The sequence below is a fragment of the Schistocerca americana genome, chromosome 2, assembly GCF_021461395.2.
Source record: "Schistocerca americana isolate TAMUIC-IGC-003095 chromosome 2, iqSchAmer2.1, whole genome shotgun sequence".
In the NCBI taxonomy this organism is placed as follows: Eukaryota; Metazoa; Arthropoda; class Insecta; order Orthoptera; family Acrididae; genus Schistocerca; species Schistocerca americana.
Window position 1 is genome coordinate 325,256,795 of NC_060120.1, and position 18,082 is coordinate 325,274,876.

Sequence of the window (18,082 nt, forward strand, 5' to 3'; positions counted from 1 at the left end):
AGTTCCACGCTAACGTTAACTAACACGACCCGTGTGGGGACGGCTTAAACGTAGAAGGCACCGAGCGCACTATGGGCTGAATCACAAGGCCGCCGAGACTGCAGCTTAATTGCATCACCTCTCGCTGCCGGCGTACTGCCGCCGCCGCATGTTTACGACTGGCTCTCCATTCAAGAACGCGTAGGAGACGACGCGCGGTTGGCATTTAGCGTCGCCTCGACGCCGCTGTATTTCTAGACCGACTATTTCTGGTGGAACCTGGAAAAAAAAAAAAAAAAAAAAAGGCGGCTGGGTATCATTTGGCCGTTGCTCCCTTCTCCAGGTCGCATCCACATCCGTGCGGGTGACATAAGTGGTGACGTCACGCTCGAGATTAAGAGAACTGTAAGCAGTCCACCGAAATACTTCTAGGGCAACACTTGTACCTTCTTTTCTTCTGAAACCAGACAAGTTTCTGACATATTTTACGCCTACGACCATCCTAACTCAGCGTTTCTCAGTGGTTTCTTCGGGGAAGGTCGGAACAAAAGGCCGTACTTCCTTCTTGAACGTAGAGTAGCGTAAGGGTGAAATAATTTCAAAATAAGCTTTACAATTTTTTAAAGTACCCTTTTCATAGCACTCACCTCGGTAAGAATTACGAGATTTACTGGTTCTGTCCCACAATTTTAGTTACAGGCAAATTGCTTTGGCGTAGATAAAGAATTGCGAGATTTACTGGTTCTGTCCCACAATTTTAGTTACAGGCAAATTGCTTTGGAGTAGACAAGACGGTTCCTTGTCTGATAGTGTTTTCTATAGTTTGGTGCGTAAATTGACGAAATTGTATCGTGCAGAATGTGATTAAACATTGTTAAGTAATAATGAATTTCAGCGGACTGTTAAATATCTTATAAGATTGCCTATGATTTGGTATCCTATAGAGCAAGATAAATATCTTTCAAACGCACCAATGAGCAGGAAAAAAAGAAATGTGACACAGGCCTCCAAGATGAAACAGCTGTCTTCCTTATACTTACATTGCCAAGACGAGAAACTATAAACAACGCTGAAGTTACTGGATTTTTAGTGTATAACAAGACCAAGATCAGCAAAAGTATGTGACGGTGAACATGAAGCATTACACAACTTTCACCGAAATATTTTTAAGTGTGAATATTTTAAAGTATGATTATAAAATCCATACAGAAGGGTTTATCGTTAATATAACGTACGAAACATGTGACTCAATTAAATTAAAATGTTTATTTACTTTGATATATGTTGCTTCACACATTGAGATCTGTATTACGGTAGTCGTTGTTCAGATGTCATGCCGATGTAATGTGTAGGAGAAAATAAATTTCCCTGATGACCTAATCGCGTCACGTTCATCTACTTTCTAAAGTCAGTGTGTAGCACAACACCTGCGATTACTTCAGATTAATCAGAAAAAGCAATGAAATACCTCACAAAATTTCTATTCCCCAGAATATCGAAATTACGATAAAAAAACATTAATCAGTAGAATGGGAATATATGCTGCCTTGACAGAAGAGATGACATGAACAGCTTTATAATGAGATGAATTTCAGCAAGCATTAGTACACTAAGATAGTCCAAAGTCAAGTTTCCCAAGAGTAGTAAACAGAAAGAAGACGCTACTTGCCTGAAATATTTCATTAGAACAGATACAGCAATTGAGACACATTTCAGAACATTCACCACCGAACTTAGGACATGTGTATACTGTGCGATCATCTTTTGCGGCCCTCTGTCCTAAAGCCTACCTCCTTGAATTGGAAACAATAACCACGCCTTCAGTGTGAATATGTTGAACCTCTTCTTCTTCAGGTGTAAGAAGAGACTGAACTCTCAGCAGGGACGATCTGGCAGAGACAATGCGACGGTACCGCACGGTTACTGCTGAGTAGTTGCTCTTCTAAACAGCATTCCGTACCAGCAAACCCGTTGTGTGTTTATCTGCAGTTACTGGTACTTCAGGTCCTGGGGTTATGCACGGTTCCGTTTAAAAAGAATACTTCGATGTAGTTACAGGGTCGAGCCGTGCACGTCTGCTTTCAAGCGCTGCAGCTAATTCGCTGCAAGCAATAACTTGCAGCTGTGATTCTGCATTCAAATAGTCTATGCATTGGCTAGAATTGCGAGTTAATAATATACACAGAAATATAAAATAAAAGACAAGCGAATAATATAATAAAAAGGGTTCTATACTAACGTCTGTAATTGATGAAGACTATGTTGAATAATGTTTATTCAATAGAGGACATCTCAGATAAACGAAAAGCGGTCCTACGATATTAGTTAAAATACAGACAGAAAATATCGTTATCAGGTGGAGTAAAGTTAACTTGAGCGGATTGCAGGAATGGTAGTAAAATCCCCAAACTAAATAGTCATTAAAGACTCGCGAAAACTAAGTCCATTTCGTGATCACAACACACAATAGATCCACCAGTTCAGACCCGGCGAGGCCAGGATTTTATCTGCCTCGTGATGGCTGGGTGTTGTGTGATGTCCTTAGGTTAGTTAGGTTTAAGTAGTTCTAAGTTCTAGGGGACTGATGACCATAGATGTTAAGTCCCACAGTGCTCAGAGCCATTTGAACCATTTGAACCAGTTCAGAATAGTTCAAAGTTCCACATGATGATTCACAAATTAACACACGCAATAAAAAGAATAGTATCTCATACTCTGTCTAACCTCAGTTCCTTAACACAAGCGGAAAAAATTAAGAGTCCTGCTCTGGTACTCATTCAGTCCTCTCGAAATATAAAGTCCCTTCAAACTATTTTAGCAGCCATTCACGGTCGAGAATCATGTACGTTACCATTGACAGGTCTCCCTTCTTCCAGCACTCGACATGAAGTGTCCCAAATCGCTCCCTTGAGCTCTCCACTCGAAAACCCCGAATCTCCACTTGACTCCCATAGTGTTCCGCTGCTGTCTGCTTTTCCATTGACTGAAGGCCGCCCCACCAAAAATACATCGTTTGATTCATCTTCACCACTTTTCTGCACTAAACTAATATATTACAACAATATTTAAATAAAGATATGTTATAATTCTGTCAAACTCAGATAATTTACAATAATTATAAATAAACGTTTTTCCGTAAATAAAAAGGCCAGTATTATTGTGCTGGAGCACCTGCTTAGCATTTTTGCTTGATGATGAGGATATACCTCTAAACATATCGCAAAATTTACTAGTAGTGCTCTCTGAAAAACCAGTTCATTAATTTGATAGTCACTGTCGAATAGCGGTGTGGCCTTAGTCAAACACGACATCAACCAGACCACCGTTATCTACCACCTTCTAGATGTTACGTACGACTTCACGAGATCTCTCACTACGGGATCCGCCCTAGTTTCTATAGAGGAGATGTTCTTTGTCCAAAAAGGTCGTAACACGCGACTGTACTGTTCGCAGCGCATGGCCCGCCATATTTTGGCGGCTCGGTAACAGCGAGAGCGTTGCCCTCCGGGAGTCGAACCAGCGGCCGCAGTGTGTGCGCGTTGCTTCCGTGCAGGAAACGCGTCAAGGACGCGGCCGTACTCAGCACTATTTCGGTGCCGTGGCCGCGATGACGCCACTCTCGCAGGTAGGCCGCCACACAAGGCGCCGGCACCCGCCGCTCCCACACCGCCACGCTCAGTCACCACACACCACAGGCGCAGTTCCAGCATCGGGACGAAGGTTCTAATGCGGACGGCGAACGCTCTGCACATCTGACAGACTTTTCAGTTTTACTTCCGCGATCTATAGGTGCTTTATCGTGATTGAAACTGAGCAAATTTTCGGCCAAGATCAACGATACAGCGCCGTATACTTTCAAGAAATTTCGCACAGGAGCTTAGCTTAGACTTTTCTCTCACAAAAATAAGATGTGGCGAACCGGCGACTGCAGCTCTGTGCTGTCTCTTGACGAAGCAGTAGTATGGTATTCTGCCTTACGGCAGGTCTTGTCATGGGTTGAGCCTCTTCCACTTTTGCCTGTCTTTTCATTTCTGAATATTTGTCTCCCTTGAAACTGTCTTCTTTTTCCTCTTCCCCTTTTTCCCTCCACCATTCCTTTTATTCCTTACTTCAATAAACAGTCCCTCTTCAAACAAAAGTGGAAGAGGCTTAACTCATGACAAGACCAGCCGTAAGGCAGAATACCACACTACTACTGCTACTACTACCACTACTACTTCAAACACGTCCAATCCTTTCCGTTTTCTCTTACTGAGGACTTTCAGCACGTTTCTTTCTTCCCCAACTCTTCTTAATATTTCTTCATTCCTTACTAGGTCTTCTCATTTCACTTGTTCCATTCTTCTCCATATCCACATCTCTAGTGCCTCCAATCTTTCATTTTCCTTCCTCAATGTCCAGGTCTCCGCACCATACAGTGCACCGCTCCAGATGTAACATTTGGCAAGTCTTTTCCTCAGATCTTCGTTTAGTAGTCCGCAAAGTAATTTCTGTTTCCTCTTGAATCCTTCTTTTGCCATTGCAATTCTTTTCCTGATTTCTGTTGAGCAATACATATCATCCATTACTACACTTCCCAAGTAATTGAAGTTGTTCACTTGCTTTATTTCCTCTCCCCCTATTTTCATACGGCATTTTCTCCCCTTTCCTCCAGTTACCATGCTTTTCGTTTTCTTCTTGTTAATCTTCATTCCATATTCTTCTAATTTTGTGTTTAGATCATCTAACATTTGTTACATCTCTCTTGCACTCTCTGCCATCACAACCATGTCGTCTGCAAATCTTATACACTCCACTCTCCTTCCATCAAAACTTTCATTAATAATTTCCTCCAGATAGATATGGAACAGTGTTGGTGATAAACACCAGCCTTGTCTAACACCGCTTCCCAGTTCAATTTCTTCACTCATCTCTCTTGACGAAGAGATAGTTGCTAATTATATCAAATTTACGTCTTGGGTTCGGGCTGCTTGTGAAATTACGAATCAAATGACGTCAGTAACAGGACACTCGATTTATTAATTCGAAAGACAATAAAATTCATTAATGAATCTTCTTCTTCTGCTGGTTATCCGTTAGTGGTTGTTGGCGACCACATGTTACAGCTTTCTTCTATGAACCGCTGTATGTAAAGCTGGACTACACTTCGTAGTCCTGTCCACTGCTTTATATTGTCCAACCAGGATGTTCTTCTTTTTCCTGCAATCTTCCCTTCTATTATTGACTGCAGAAGCACGTACACTCCTGGAAATTGAAATAAGAACACCGTGAACTCATTGTCCCAGGAAGGGGAAACTTTATTGACACATTCCTGGGGTCAGATACATCACATGATCACACTGACAGAACCACAGGCACATAGACACAGGCAACAGAGCATGCACAATGTCGGCACTAGTACAGTGTATATCCACCTTTCGCAGCAATGCAGGCTGCTATTCTCCTATGGAGACGATCGTAGAGATGCTGGATGTAGTCCTGTGGAACGGCTTGCCATGCCATTTCCACCTGGCGCCTCAGTTGGACCAGCGTTCGTGCTGGACGTGCAGACCGCGTGAGACGACGCTTCATCCAGTCCCAAACATGCTCAATGGGGGACAGATCCGGAGATCTTGCTGGCCAGGGTAGTTGACTTACACCTTCTAGAGCACGTTGGGTGGCACGGGATACATGCGGACGTGCATTGTCCTGTTGGAACAGCAAGTTCCCTTGCCGGTCTAGGAATGGTAGAACGATGGGTTCGATGACGGTTTGGATGTACCGTGCACTATTCAGTGTCCCCTCGACGATCACCAGTGGTGTACGGCCAGTGTAGGAGATCGCTCCCCACACCATGATGCCGGGTGTTGGCCCTGTGTGCCTCGGTCGTATGCAGTCCTGATTGTGGCGCTCACCTGCACGGCGCCAAACACGCATACGACCATCATTGGCACCAAGGCAGAAGCGACTCTCATCGCTGAAGACGACACGTCTCCATTCGTCCCTCCATTCACGCCTGTCGCGACACCACTGGAGGCGGGCTGCCCGATGTTGGGGCGTGAGCGGAAGACGGCCTAACGGTGTGCGGGACCGTAGCCCAGCTTCATGGAGACGGTTGCGAATGGTCCTCGCCGATATCCCAGGAGCAACAGTGTCTCTAATTTGCTGGGAAGTGGCGGTGCGGTCCCCTACGGCACTGCGTAGGATCCTACGGTCTTGGCGTGCATCCGTGCGTCGCTGCGGTCCGGTCCCAGGTCGACGGGCACGTGCACCTTCCGCCGACCACTGGCGACAACATCGATGTACTGTGGAGACCTCACGCCCCACGTGTTGAGCAATTCGGCGGTACGTCCACCCGGCCTCCCGCATGCCCACTATACGCCCTTGCTCAAAGTCCGTCAACTGCACATACGGTTCACGTCCACGCTGTCGCGGCATGCTACCAGTGCTAAAGACTGCGATGGAGCTCCGTGTGCCACGGCAAACTGGCTGACACTGACGGCGGCGGTGCACAAATGCTGCGCAGCTAGCGCCATTCGACGGCCAACACCGCGGTTCCTGGTGTGTCCGCTGTGCCGTGCGTGTGATCATTGCTTGTACAGCCCTCTCGCAGTGTCCGGAGCAAGTATGGTGGGTCTGACACACCGGTGTCAATGTGTTCTTTTTTCCATTTCCAGGAGTGTATTTGGTGTTCCGTACCATATGTCCTAGGTACGCAGTTTGTCTTCTTTTAAGCACTGTCAACGTTTCTCGCCGCTTGTTCATTCGTTCCAGTACTTCCATTATGGACGAGATTGCGAAATTCTGCACAGGTTTTTAAATCTCAAGCCACAGCTACCTCGAAGTGCAATGACACAAGTCCTGTCCGCTTTCGCAGACTTGGCGCCACCTCAGTCTCCCCGTCTCCTGAACTGGGAGGCCGGGCCATCACGGAGCAGAACAGACTGTAACCTCCGTCCCCTGCTAAGTTTTCTGCGGGAACCTTTCCCTACCAGCGGACGCATTCTGTGGAGGGACACACGAACCTGGCGAAGGTACGAAGAAGTGCTCTCAGCGCCTGTTCAGCTGCAGTTCTACGCTGAAATCACTTCGTGATAGCAGCAGAGCATATGACGCCATCATTTGCGGTTTCCACGAAGTCTCTTCCATGATTCCGTAGCAGCCATGGACGGAACCGGTCGTTTTAGTGTCACAATTTCTGAATAATTCGCCCGCAGCCATTTCCGTCGCGATTTCAGAAACGATGCAACCATTAGCACCACGATCGACGGGCGTGGCATCTTCTTCCATGCTGACGCGGTAAGCTAGTCGTGTTGCACCTGGCTGGACTCTTGTTCAAACCCAAATCGGCTGCACTCTTGTTCAAACCCAAATCTCGTGACTATAGATTATTGCCCGTTAGATTTCAAATTCTCAAGTACCTTCGTGATCTTCTGCTTGTTCACACTCTGTAAGTGGATGAACGAGTTGCTCATGCTTCATGTCTGTATTCATTGATGTTTTATTATTTTGTCTTGACATACAGCAAAACAGTTTCGTGTCAGGTTATTTCATTAATTGTGAGTGTATCGATCTTTTATAGCAGGTAACGGGCAACCCCTCATTTCAGGTCTTTTTGTTTTGGTTAATACATTTCATTTATATAACAAATCTGTCTATCTGCTTGCCTGTAGAATTCCTCTGTTGCCATAAATCAGTAAGTTTTTTATTTAGCTATCGGAAGTCGTGCTAGAGATGGAGGATCCCGAAGCCACAAAAGTCAACGAAACAGAACGTTGGCGTGTGAGGTTAATATGCAAGCTAACAGGGTACCAGCAACAGCCAGTTCATTCACTTTTTTCAAATCACTCTACGTCCAATAAAGTTCAGCAGCTACAAGGGCATGGAACAAGAAACGCCTCATGGAACCACAAAAATACTCGTCAGTCAAGCATGTACGCTGAGCACCCACTAGTCTGATGCTGAGACCGGGACATCAGATGCTCAAAAAGAACGTAATCTCAACACATTGCATCTATGATGCTTACGAAATATTCCACGCATAAGTTGGAGGGACCATGAGACAAATGAGACGGTCCTGAATAATGCAAAGCTGCCGAGTACCACCGCCACTGTCAACGAACGTCGCCTGCGGCTACTACGACACTTACATCTTAAGGACTACTCTCCTTTTTCCCGATGCAGACTTCTAAGTGAGATAGCATTTTCCAAAGATCCGCCTGGAAGTCCATCACTGCACCTTATCCACTGCGTCAAGAGCAATATCATCGCATGACTGCGACAAACGGGAGAAGCTCAGAGAAGACCGCAGCAGATGGAGGAAGCTCTTCAAGGACGACAGCTAGTTCCACACAGCGCTTGGCTAAACGGCTTAGCTGCGAAACGAGTGTGTAGACCAGCAACTATTATGAACCGCCGGCCGGTGTGACCGAGCGGTTCTAGGCGCTTCAGTCTGGAACCGCGCGACCGCTGCGGTCGCAGGTTCGAATCCTGCCTTGGGCATGGATGTGTGTGATGCCCTTAGGTTAGTTAGGTTTAAGTAGTTATATGTTCTAGGGGACAGATGTTAAGTCCCATAGTGCTCAGAGCCATTTGAACTTTTTTTTTTAATTTTTTTTTTTTTTTAACCGCTCTTTCGGGATATAGACTTGCTACATTTGCGGGCACCAAGTAGGCTGTGGACTCCTGAGTCAGCAACGAAAAAGTCGACATGATGCTACATGAATCTTCCGTTAGGAAGTATAGGGCATTGATCGAATGACTGATTGATTACTGGACAAAATAAAATAAGATCGATGCCGGATTTAGTCATGTTGACGAATCACACATGAGATGCTGCAAATGGCTACTGTTGACCTCGATGTAGCACTGTTCTCGATTTATCGAACTATGAGACATGCATAGTAACTCTGCCTGAGAGAGAGGAGCAGTAGCGTTTTCAAAGTTCTGCTTTAGCTCTTCCAGGATTATTTGAGTTCACCTGTACCTTCAGTTTGCCCTACAGGTAAAAAATCACTAGGAGAGAGATCGGACAGTCGAGGTGGCCAGGAAACAGCGCTGCCTCTGCCGATAGTCCCCACATCACAGGACACCTCGTGTACTCCTTACAAGGTTGTCAGCGCGGTGTGTGCTGTTGCTCTGTCTTGCTAAAAATACCCATTCAGTCGTTCACCTGCTACGAATCGACTGACATATGAATTAAATAGTTTCTGGACCTACCAGTTAGCATTAACAATTTAATGAAAAAAATATTGTTGCTGTGCGGACACCAGAGTAGGAGAACGAAACACCTGTCTTGCAATCGTACAACGACACTTCAGAGCACTTATTGGATTTCCTGATAATAGTGCGTACGCTTTGGGTTCACATACCTTGTCAGGCTGAATCAGACCTCACTCCAATAAACATCTCCTGGGCCAATTTTATTTTCTAGATCTAATACAATGAAGTTCTGTCTGAAAGAAAGTGCAAAAATATTCAGTCAGATGTTAATGAGGTTTCGAAGTGGTACGCATGTTGACAACTTACCGTAAATGTACCGAAATGTAAAATTAATCGTGTATTTCCCAAAACGTGCAAAAGTAGTACCCTATGATTACTGTACCAGTGAGTCGTTATTCGAATCACTGAACTCATAGAAATACCTGGATTTAATATTTTGTAGGGATGTAAAATGAAACGGTGTGATCGACTCAGTCGTAGGTAAGGCTGAAGGCAGAGTTCAGGCCATCGAACTGGGAAGATGCAGTCACTTTACAAAAGAAGCTGCTTACAAATCGCTAGTACGTCCCTAACAGCAATAATATTCGTAGCCATCGTCAGTTGGATATTTGGAACTTTGTGGTAAGGTCTTATGGGACCAAACTGCTGAGGTCATCGGTCCCTGAGCTTACACACTATTTAATCTAACTTAAACTAACTTACGCTAAGGACGACACACACACCATGCTCGAGGGAGGACTCGAACCTCCGACGGGGAAAGCCGCGCGGACAGTGACAAGACGCCTGAGACCGATCGGCTACCCCGCACGGCCATCGTCAATTCCTTGAATGATGTCAGTCTGACGCAAAATTACTGTTACGATTAAACTAGTCCTTGATTTAATAATGTTCACCAGCAGCTAATTTCCGTTATGTAGCCCTTCTTGTACGTAGATTATAAGCCGTTAAATGTACATAAGCACTCCGCCGTCAGGCCGCAAGTGGCCCATCGGTACCATTCGACCGCCGTGTCATCCTCATTAAAGATGCGGATAGGAGGGGCATGTGGCCAGCACACCGCTCTCCCGGTCGTTATGATAGTTTTCTTTGACCGGAGCCGCTACAATTCGATCGAGTAGCGTTGAATGCACATACATATGTCACAATGTGCGTAGTCGTGACTTAGCAAATACGCTGAATGTAACCCAATGGTAAGCATTTTACAATCCCTAGTGCTTAATCAAAACAGCAGAAATCCGCAACTGGATCAGGAGTAAGACGAAGATGTTAAACAGTACCAAAACTGTTGTCGGTAGTCCACAGGAAGTTTTAAGTTTCTTAAAAAACTGCGAAAAAGAAGAAGGAACGCATGTGAATGGAATATATCTAAACTACCTTCGTGTAGCTGGTGACGTTCTGCTGTTTCCCTGAGTGCAGATTAACTTCAACAGTGAATCGAAGAACTTGGTAATTTGAAACTAGGCTTAAAAGTCAGTTATAATATACATGATATAATCATTACATTAACAACAAACTACAGTGGTGTGCAAAATTTAAGGATTAGATTAACTTTCGCACGACGTTTCACTGCCAAGTAATATAGCTCGAAGCAACTTGGGCCATACGTAGAAAGAACTACTAATTTATAGCACCGAAGGTAACTAAAGGAAATACGCAATGAGACGGACAGGAATGAAAACTTTATTCGAGGCAATAATTACTATGAAGTCACCGCGGTTAATAACAGCTGGATGGTCCTTCCGCAATACGTCTCTACGCCGCACTTCAGACGTGCCTGGTGGGATTCTAGCCGGGGAACGGTCCATTCGCCTAAAATCGTCTCGCTCCAAGAGCTGCTGCATCTGCGCTGTTCAATGCGGTCGCTCATCGTCTTCCATAAAAATGAAGTTAGGGCCGAATGCAGAAGACGCACATGCGGAACGAGTAAAGTTTCACAGTAACGTTGATCGGAGAGGGTACGGTGTTCAAATATTTGGAGGTCAGAATGCCCATGCAACATCATGCCCCCCCCCCCCCCCCCTCCAGCATACCACCTGGACCACCACACCTATCGTATTCGACCATGTCCCTGGGTGCATTATGTTTTCCCACTCATTGCCAAATGAAGGTACGTGAAGACTCCTTGCCGGCCACTGTGGCCGAGCGGTTCTAGGAGCTTCAGTCCGGAACCGCGCGACTGCTACGGTCGCAGGTTCGAATCCTGCCTCGGGCATGGATGTGTGTGATGTCCTTAGATTAGTTAGGTTTAAATAGCCATCTGAGCCATACTATTTGAGGTCGTACATTCTCTCCTTACTCCGACCTTTGAACTGACTTACGGAGCCAATGGTAGAGGGAAGTTCAGCAAAGCATGATGCTTCTTGACGTTTTTCACATATTGAAGTCATTCGAGAACTGAAAGAGGTAATTACAGAAAAAAACCTAGGATTCTCTGAACAGCACTTAGTCTGAGACATTCACTTGGCCACCGAGCCACATTTTAATAGTATATGAGAAGGCACTCTCGTGCTAAAAAAACAGTACAAGAACAGCAAGGTGACGTCAAAGAGCAGTGAGATTATTACATTGTAATAAAATTATTAAGACTTAATGTCCTGAAACGACACTATCTTTGTGGAACATTTCAAATTTGAGAGAAATTCACGGAATAAGCTGTTTAACTTCCGAGAACTGATGTAATAAGAAACCCCGGCCGGCTAGAAGTAGTCGTATTCCAGAGTTGTAAGAGGATAGAGAGCCTTTTTACGAGGGGATTTTATGATGAATGAAGACCCGACATCATCTGCAGAGCCTTTCGGCTCAACGCTGTGCGCCGTTGCTCTGCCTCCGACGGGTAAAGGTGCTCCGCGTGACGTCACCGGGCGCGCTGCTGCAGGTCAAGGTCACAGCTGCGTGCCACGTGACGGAAGCAGCGGCTACTCACTGCCGCTGTGTGCCCTACTAGCATCTCGGATTTGCTAGTCTCACTGCCGAGGAGCACCCGTTTACGAAAATCAGTCCAGTGTCGGCTAAAACAGTGTTAGGTGACTTCAGAGGCCTCTTGGTTGAGAGACTGTGGCGAATATTTTTACCTTGATATAAGATCCTTTGTAGCTAATACAGACTCGAGAAAGACAGCCAACGGAAGCTACGATGAGCTTGTATTACAGTACGGATTTTTATTTTTATTTATTTATTTGTGGGGTTGTGCGGTGACACGGGTACTGAGACAGAATACTATTAACACAATTCAAAAAACAAAAAATCGATTATTGGAAGCTTTGGTAACGTCAGACTACCACTATTTAGAAATCTAAATAACTGTTCCTTGCTCCTTGATAGGAGAGACAGGAAAAACAAATAAATGGTTCAGGAAAGAGACTGTAAATGTTGGAACACATGAGGCAATACTAACCTTACGACTTATCTTAGAAGAAAGATTAAGAAAAGGCAAACCTACGTTTCTAGCATTTGTAGACTTAGAGAAAGCTTTTGACAACGTTAACTGGAATACTCTCTTTCAAATTCTGAAGGTGGCAGGGGTAAAATACAGGGAGCGAAAGGCTATTTACAATTTGTACAGAAACCAGATGGCAGTTATAAGAGTCGAGGAGCATGAAAGGGAAGCAGTGATTGGGAAAGGAGTGAGACAGGGTTGTAGCCTCTCCCCGATGTTATTCAATCTGTATATTGAGCAAGCAGTAAAGGAAACAAAAGAAAAATTCGGAGTAGGTATTAAAATCCATGGAGAAGAAATAAAAACTTTGAGGTTCGCCGATGACATTGTAATTCTGCCAGAGACAGCAAAGGACTTGGAAGAGCAGTTGAACGGAATGGATGGTGTCTTGAAGGGAGGATATAGGATGAACATCAACAAAAGCAAAACGAGGATAATGGAATGTAGTCGAATTAAGTCGGGTGATGTTGAGGCTATTAGATTAGGAAATGAGACACTTAAAGTAGTAAAGGAGTTTTGCTATTTGGGGAGCAAAATAACTGATGATGGTCGAAGTAGAGAGGATATAAAATGTAGACTGGCAATGGCAAGGAAAGCGTTTCTGAAGAAGAGAAATTTGTTAACATCGAGTATAGATTTAAGTGTCAGGAAGTCGTTTCTGAAAGTATTTGTATGGAGTGTAGCCATGTATGGAAGTCAAACATGGACGATAACCAGTTTGGACAAGAAGAGAATAGAAGCTTTCGAAATGTGGTGCTACAGAAGAATGCTGAAGATAAGGTGGGTAGATCACGCAACTAATGAGGAGGTATTGAATAGGATTGGGGAGAAGAGAAGTTTGTGGCACAACTTGACTAGAAGAAGGGATCGGTTGGTAGGACATGTTTTGAGGCATCAAGGGATCACAAATTTAGCATTGGAGGGCAGCGTGGAGGGTAAAAATCGTAGAGGGAGACCAAGAGATGAATACACTAAGCAGATTCAGAAGGATGTAGGTTGCAGTAGGTACTGGGAGATGAAGAAGCTTGCACAGGATAGAGTAGCATGGAGAGCTGCATCAAACCAGTCTCAGGACTGAAGACCACAACAACAACAACAACATGCTCCTTGATAATTATCAACTGTTAAACTTTAAATACAACACTCGAATTACGTGTGGTCGAAAGAATAGTAAGAACATACAACCGTCCGCCACGCAGCGTTCGGTGGCTTGCGGAGTATACATGTAGATGTAGAAGTGAATAACAGTATTGTAGGTACGTACTATCGAAGACCCTGCGACAGCAACGATACTCCGTAAAAGAATGTTCCAGAAATAATTTACAGCAGTTTCGACAGTGAATTTTAACCTTGAGTTTGTTCTGAATAGGTGTGGCAGAATTACTGCCTTGCCGCTAGAGTTTGACATTGAAAAACTATCAACAGAAACCAGTAAATTCATAAAAAGTCCTCTTGACTTCAACTGTTGACTACCAAGATGGCCGAAAACACATATAATTTCCAAGAGACGTGGCAACTTGCGGAACAATATAGAGGTAATCATAGAACAGTGAAATAATCGTGTGATGTAAAGAAATGGAATTACGTATTTTGACTGAAATCCACATTGAAGTAATATGTGATGTGTTACATAGGGCAGTGGAAGATCAGCAAGAGTATTTATGTGTGTGTAAAGCTTTCAGAAGTATCAATAGTAACAGCGGTAAGAAACCTCAGTGAGTGTATTGACTTCATTTCCGGTGCCCTGCCCTCTTAGGGAAATTATATATCTCTGACTGAAGCTAGCAGACAGTCGCAGAGAAAGGAAATGTAATCAATAGGTAGGTAAAACATAGACATAATGCAAATAATGTACACATATTCCAAATGCACAAATTCCACACACATAATGTTGGTTTGAAAAACCCCATGTGAGATGCCATAGATGTCAGCTGCTTCCCTACAATGATTTTAATGTTATTTGCAGCGTAATTCTAGGAATATTTTGAGATTGTCAGCAGCCCTTTCGGACATTTCGCCTTCCAAAACTCTCGAAACTGCTCGCTACATTGCAGCCGCGACCTCTCCCGTCGACCGCCACCGACACACGTCTTCTTCAACCTTGGTATCGTCCCCTAGAAACAAAAACAAAAAAATTACTTACACGGCGCACAGATGCGAATTTGGTAAGGCACGTCAGGGATTGCACATTAAAACAAGGCGAAAGCAGAAACAGATGTGAATGAGTGGGATTTAATTATTGCAATGCAGTCCAGGGTCTTTATAAATTAGTTATACAATGCCAACCTTTAATTGTGAAAAAGGTAAATAATTCACGGAAATGTTTGTTACCGCACTGAATACATGGTATGCTCAAGTTTTATTTACAACTGTTTAGTGTGGCTACATTTTGTGACACGACGAATTCCCCATCTTGTTACAGCTTACAGCACAAAAAACATTTACCTTAGGCGAGTCCTGTACATATTCGATTATGTGACATATTTTCTACTCACTCAATATCCGAACATCATGTCGATTCACTTTAATGTAGGTACGGAAGGTGGACTCGTCACTGAACACAATTTTATTAAGAAACCATCTTCGGTGTACATTACTACACATTTCTCAGTTCGTTTTTCTTTGTCACGTTCTCTTTAAACTTGAAACAGTTCAGATTTATAGAGTTTGAATGACAGGCTTTTCCGTAGTACCTTCCACACTGTAGTACTAGGCATATTCAATTCTAGGTTGGCACGTCTCTCTGATTTACCCGGACTATGAGTGTAAGAATGCCGAACTTGGCAGTTGCCGCGTCAGAGACTGCCGGTAGACCTTGACCCACACAGCCACCTTCCCTGAGTTCGTCTTACAGGTGGTGGCTTGCGATATTTAGTCCTGAATTTTCTCTGAACTGCAGTAGCGGATTTGGATTGGCGAAACCATAAACAACACTGTGCACACTCTGCAACAATATACGACTCTATGATGACTGCTGGAACAGGACATTCGCGCGTGTCACCTAGCGGGAATGTCGGGAACTCATAGTCTCAGGCGGTATTAAGACTTGAAGATATACATCATTCGGTGCTGCATCAAAATTTCTGTAAGATATAACGCTTCTTACAATTAAAGGTTACTTTTGTATAACTAATTTACACTGAAGCGCCAAGGAAACTGGTATATGCATACGTATTCAAATACAGAGATATGTAAACGCTGCGGTCGGCAAAGCCTATATAAGACAAGACGTGTCTGGCGCAGTTGTTAGGTCGGTTACTGCTGCTACAATGGTAGGTTATAAAGATTTAAGTGAGTTTCAACGTGGTGTTATAGTCGGCGCACGAGCAATGGGACACACCATCTCCGAGGTACCGATGAAATGAGGATTTTCCTGTACGAACATTACACGACTGTATCGTGTATATCAGGAATCCGGTAAAACGTCAAATCTCCGACATCGCTACGGCCGGAGAAAGATCCTGCAACGACAACTGAAGAGAATCGTTAAACGTGACAGAAGTGCAATCCTTCTGCAAACTGCCGCAAATTTCAGTGCTGAGCCATCAACAAGTATCAGCATGCGAACCATTCAACGAAACATCATCGATACGAGCTTTCGAAGGCCCACTCGTGCACCCTTGATGACTACACGACACAAAGCTTTACGCCTCGCCCGGGGCCGTCAACACCGACATTGGAGTGGTGATGACTGGAAACATGTTGCCTGAACGGACGTGTCGCGCTTCAAATTGTATCGAGCGTATGTACGTGTACGGCTATGCAGAAAACCTCATGAATCCATGGACCCTGCATGTCAGCAGAGGACTCTTCCAGCTGGTGGAGGTTCTGTAATGGTGTGGGGCATGTGCAGTTGGAGTGATGTGGGACCTCTGATACGTCTAGATACGACTCTGACAGGTGACACGTACGTAAGCACCCGGTCTAATCACCTGCATTTCTTCATGTCCATTGTCCATTCAAACGGACTCGGGCAATTCCAGCAGGACAATGTGACATCCCACACATCCAGAATTGCTACAGAGTGGCTCTAGGAACACTCTTCTTAGTTTAAACACTTCCGCTGGTCACCAATCTCCCCATACCCGAACATTATTGAGCATATCTGGGATGCATTACAACGTGTCGTTCAGAAGAGATCTGCACCCCCTCTTACTGATTTATGAACAGCCCTCCAGGATTCGTGGTGTCAGTTCCCTGCAGTACTATTTAGTCGAGTCCCTGCCACGTCATGCTGCGGCACTTCTAAATGCTCGCGGAGACCCTACACGATATAAGGCAGATGTACCAGTTTCTTTGGCTCTGCAGTGTATAAACACCCTTTACATTAGACTAGTACTTAAATACACTACTGGTCATTAAAATTGCTACACCAAGAAGATGACGCGCGACAGACGCGAAATTTAAGCGACAGGAAGAAGATGCTGTGATATGCAAATGATTAGCTTTTCAGAGCATTCACACAAGGTTGGCGCCTGTGGCGAAACCTACAACGTGCTGACATGAGGAAAGTTTCCAACCGATTACTCATACACAAACAGCAGTTGACTGGCGTTGCCTGGTGAAACGTTGTTGTGGTGCCTCGTGTAAGGAGGAGAAATGCGTACCATCACGTTTCCGACTTTGATAAAGGTCGGATTGTAGCCTATCGCGATGGCTGATTATCGTATCGCAACATTGCTGCTCGCGTTGGTCGAGATCCAATGACTGTTAGCAGAATATGGAATCGGTGGGTTCAAGAGGGTAATACGGAACGCCGTGCTGGATCCCAAAGGCCTCGTATCACTAGCAGTCGAGATGACAGGCATCTTATCCGCATGGCTGTAAAGGATCGTACAGCCACGTGTCGATTCCTGAGTCAACAGATGGGGACGTTTGCAAGACAACAACCATCTGCACGAACAGTTCGACGACGTTTGCAGCAGCATGGACTATCAGCTCGGAGACCATGGCTGCGGTTACGCTTGACGCTACATCACAGACAGGAGCGCCTGCGATGGTGTACTCAACGACGAACCTGGGTGCACGAATGGTAAAACGTCGTTTTTTCGGATGAATCCAGGTTCTGTTTACAGCATCATGGTGGTCGCATCCTTGTTTGGCGACATCGCGGTGAACGCACATTGGAAGCGTGTATTCGTCATCGCCATACTGACGTATCACCTGGCGTGATGATATGGGGTGCCATTGGTTACATGTCTCGGTCACCTGTTGTTCGCATTGACGGTACTTTGAACGGTGGACGTGACGTTTCAGATGTGTTACGACCCGTGGCTCTACCCTTCATTCGATCCCTGCGAAACCCTACATTTCAGCAGTATAATGCACCCACCGCATGTTGCAGGTCCTGTACGGGCCTTTCTAGATACAGCACATTCTCCAGATCTTTCACCAATTGAAAACGTCTGGTTCATGGTGGCCGAGCATCTGGCTCGTCACAATACGCCAGTCATTACTCTTGATGAA

General features: G+C 44.8%; 1 protein-coding gene across 3 annotated transcripts in view; it reads left to right on the forward strand.

Annotated features, from left to right (window-relative positions):
* The window catches only part of LOC124595638 (acyl-CoA Delta-9 desaturase-like), a 666,968-nt gene that overhangs the window by 417,837 nt on the left and 231,049 nt on the right, over positions 1–18,082 (forward strand). The gene's annotated exons all lie outside the window — the stretch shown is intronic.